This window comes from Zalophus californianus, chromosome 11 (genome assembly GCF_009762305.2).
Source record: "Zalophus californianus isolate mZalCal1 chromosome 11, mZalCal1.pri.v2, whole genome shotgun sequence".
Taxonomy (NCBI): Eukaryota; Metazoa; Chordata; class Mammalia; order Carnivora; family Otariidae; genus Zalophus; species Zalophus californianus.
In genome coordinates this window covers 38146891-38151388 of record NC_045605.1, presented here as the reverse complement: position 1 = coordinate 38151388, position 4498 = coordinate 38146891, and the positions used below count along the sequence as shown (strand labels likewise).

Sequence of the window (4498 nt, the reverse complement as noted above, 5' to 3'; positions counted from 1 at the left end):
TTTTTTTTGAGTTATAAATTTCCTTCTCAGCACTGCTTTAGTAGCATCCCATAAATTTTGGTACGTTGTGTTTTCATATTCATTAATCTCAAAGTGTTTTCTAATTTCCTTTTTTTTAAAAAAGATTTATTTATTTATTTTGAGAGAGTGAGAATGAGAGAGAGAGAGAGTACATGAGAGGGGGGAGGGTTAGAGGGAGAAGCAGGCTCCTCGCTGAGCGGGGAGCCTGATGCGGGACTCGATCCCGGGACTCCAGGATCATGACCTGAGCCGAAGGCAGTTGCTTAACCGACTGAGCCACCCAGGCGCCCCTCTAATTTCCTTTTGATACCTTCTTTGATCCTGGTTATATAGAAGTGCATTGTTTAGTTTCCACATATTTGTGAGTTTCTCAAATTTCTTTCAGTTGTGGATAAATTTCAAATTCCATGCCATTGTGATAAGAGAACATATTTTGTATTATTTCTATCTTTTTAAATTTATAGAGGAATGGTTGATCCTGAAGAATGTCCCATATGCATTTGAGAAGAATGTATATTCTGCTATTGTTGGGTGAAGTGTTTTGTAAATGTCTGTTAGTTTATCCTGTTGGTTCATAGTATTGTTCAAGTCTTCTTTTTTGTTATTGTTGACCTTCTGCATAGTTGTCTTATCCATTATTGAAAGTGATATATTGAAGTCTTCAGCTATTATTGTTATATTGTCTATTTCTCTCTTAATTTCCATCAGTTTTGTTTTCATGTATTTGGTACTTGGTTATTAGGTGCATATATGTTTATAATTGTTTTATTTTTCTGATGGATTAACCCTCTTATCAGTATAGAATGTCCCTGTTATCTCTACGCATATTTTTAAAATATGTCCACTTTTGTCCACTCCAGCTTTCTTACAGTTGCTGTTTGTCTGGGATATCTTTTCCCATCCCTTTAATTTTAATCAATTTGTAATTAAATCTCAGGTGTGTCTGCTATAGACAGCATAGTTGGTTCTTGTTTGGTTTTCAGTCTAACAATCTGCACTTTGATTCACTTGTTTAATTCATTTACATTTAATGTGAATACTGGTCCAGTTGGATTTATGATGCCATTTTACCTTCTGTGTTCTATGTTTCTTGTGTACTTTCCTTCCTCTTTTACTGACTCCTTTTTTATTAAGTGGATGTTTTCTACCCTAATTTTTAAATTATTTAATGATATTTCACAATGTTGAGTTATTTCCTAAGCAGCTCTTTTGTCATTTTTGCTCCAGGCATTTTTAAGTGTTTTTTCTTTTTGTCATATACATATTTATATTATGTATTTATATAAAGTTTTGATTATGTTATGTTCTGTGTCTCACAATTTCAATATTGAATTTTTATGAACTTCTTTTTACTATATATTCTTTCTGCTGATTCTCAATCATAGTTTCTTTGTCCATTTGTACTTACTCATTTCTTGCTGTAAGTTGCTCTTTTTTCTTATGAAATTATTTGTGTAAATTCTTTGACACCTAGGTTCAATATGGATTTCTCTAGAGATTTTTGTTTCTTTCTTCCAGTTTTTGGGTCATCACAAATCCAGGGCCCCTATAAAATGAAATCATGGCTTGAGGTTATTTTGGCCCAAATGATAAAGCAAATTTAGACTATAAATCAGAGATGGGTTAGTTCATGATTGCAGATACCCCAAAATAGTTGTTTGCTCCTTTTTTTGCTGTCTGAAATGAAAATTTCCTTATTAGAGGGTAGAACAGACTTTATTTTTTTGTTTCATTCTTACTCTGAGAATTTGAATCTTGCTTTCTCAGATTTTCAGGGAGGGTATATCTCATATGCTCCCCACATGAATAAGCTCTGGGCATCATTTCCTGTCTATTATAATTCATGAACGTGAGAAAACCAAAGCTAAGATTTTTCCAGATTTGGCAGATGCCCTAAGGATAAAACCAACTTTTCTCTCTGGATTATTGCCTACATTTATATTTTTGGACTAAATGACTTCTCTTGATAGTTGTTTTAGATGTTTTTTATATTTTATCAATTATTTTTAGTGTAAGAGGCAACTTAAAATCTAGTCTACCCTGTTCCTGGACATGGAATCCCATTAACTATTTTTTCACTTCTGTTATTTATCTGGCACCAGGACAGGTCCTGGAATACAAGTCTACCTAAACCAGTGCTACTTTGTGTCTTCTGTAAGCCAGTGCTGGTTTGTGAACTATTTGTTATCAAGATACAGTTGGGAATTGAAAGTGAATATAAGCAACGAAACCTCTACCTTATCTTGTCCCAGACTGTAATTGCCAAAAAAGATGAGCATTTATATCATGTCAGTGGATCTGCTGAAGACTGATAGCTCTTCATGGACCAGAGATTGAGTAGCACAATGTCTAAACTAGGATGGTTTTTTTAGACTTTTGCTGGGACCACATAAAAACTGATAAATGTTATGGATACTCTCCCCAGAAATATGTGCACATAAAGAGAAATATGGAAGTTAATATAAAATATCAGGGTATATATATATATATATATATATATATATACACAGATCCTCTGAAATCTTATAGATCTTGTTCTTTTAATCCTAGCAACAGACAAAGGCAAGGGCCCTGGATCCTTGTGTGAAGGGTGTGATCTCTGAACTGGAGTGGGGTTGAGGGGGGCCAGCACCTGCTTCTGACCTCTGGTGCCGCTGGCCTCAGGATCGGACATGGCCCAGAACTTGAAGGACTTAGTGGGACGGCTGCCCTCCGGGCCCCGGGGCATGGGCACGGTGCTAAAGCTGCTGCTGTGGGACGGCGCTGTGGTCTACGGCGTCTGCGAATCCGTGTTCACCATGGAAGGAGGACACAGAGCCATTTTCTTTAATCGGATTGGTGGCGTGCAGGACACCATACTGGCCGAAGGCCTTCACTTCAGGATCCCCTGGTTCCAGTACCCCATCATCTATGACATTTGGGCCAGACCCCAAAAAATTTCCTCCCCCACAGGCTCCAAAGACCTGCAGATGGTGAACATCTCCCTGCGAGTCCTGTCTCGACCCAATGCCATGGAGCTTTCCAGCATGTTTCAGCGCCTAGGGCTAGACTACGGGGAGCGAGTGCTGCCGTCCATTGTCAACGAGGTGCTGAAGAGTATGGTGGCCAAGTTCAATGCCTCACAGCTGATCACCCAGTGGGCCCAGGTATCCTTGTTGATCCGGCGGGAGCTGACAGAGAGGGCCAAGGACTTCAGCCTCATCCTGGATGATGTGGCCATCACAGAGCTCAGCTTTAGCTGAGAATACACAGCTGCTGTGGAAGCCAAACAAGTGGCTCAGCAGGGGGCCCAGCGAGCCCAGTTTTTGGTGGAAAAAGCAAAGCAGGAAGAGCGGCAGAAGATTGTGCAGGCCGAGGATGAGGCTGAGGCCGCCAGAATGCTTGGAGAAGCCCTGAGCAAGAACCCTGGCTATATCAAACTGCGCAAGATCCGGGCAGCCCAGAACATCTCCAAGACGATTGCCACATCACAGAACAGTATCTATCTCACTGCGGACAACCTCGTCCTGAACGTACAAGATGAAAGTTTCACCCGGGGCAGTGACAGCCTCATCAAGGGTAAGAAATGAGCCTGGTGACTGGGAACTCTACTCCCAGAGAAGAAGTGGATCTGTTCCTCCCCTGGCTTTTGAGGAGTCAGCTTGGGGTCCAGCGCACCCCCATCCCACCCCTAGTATCATGTGATGGGTCCCTCCTGCATCTGTCCTCCCAACCCTTCTTGAATAAACAAAGCCTGACAAGTTTTCTAGGGAATGATTTTGAGTAATCATTTCATCATTCAACTTATTTGCCACTCCATTTATTTGTGGGTATAAACTGGAGTAGACAAAAGGGGGACCCTATAACAGACTATCAAGGGAGTAAGTTGAAAGATGTCATTTATTAGTCACTCATTCATCCAACCAAACCCAAGTGCCCGCAATGTACCAGATAAAGTTCTAGATCTCAGAGCATTGCTACAAAAAGTAAAATTTACCATTCTTTTTTCCATTGCTTACCTCCATGCTCTACCCCTGGAACCTGTACCCTCTTCCCACATTAGTCCCACATTCACAGAGTCTAGGTAGGAAGCAGAGCCCACTTGCCTCCATTAAGAGAGGAAAACTCACCTTCCCAAACATTCTTGCATTGAACAGAGCATGAAGTTCCAGTATTCAAGTGACCGCATGCCAGCCTCTGACTCAGGACGTGCGGACAGATAGGCTGAACAGTGTTGCATGCATTTGGCATAAGTGGTGTGAGTTGCAAAGTGTATCCAGTTGCCAGGAGCAGCAGACAGCAATCCTTGCTGCAAGGTCCAGTGTCCAGCATCCCTGGAGTCAGTGTTGTGGGCAGTGGCATTTGTGCTCAGCAGCGGGGGCTTATTATAAATTCCTACATGGAACCACATAGGGTGGGATTTTGGATTCTGTTCCTGGCTGTGTAGCCGGCTGCAAGCCTGTTCTCTGGTATTCCCTGAAATAAAACAAGGTGTGTT

At 41.3% G+C, this 4498-nt stretch overlaps 1 pseudogene; it reads left to right on the top strand.

Moving 5' to 3' along the window:
• The first annotated feature begins 2693 nt into the window (after nt 1–2693).
• LOC113915329 lies at nt 2694–3590 on the top strand (annotated as a pseudogene).
• Nucleotides 3591–4498: the final 908 nt, after the last annotated feature.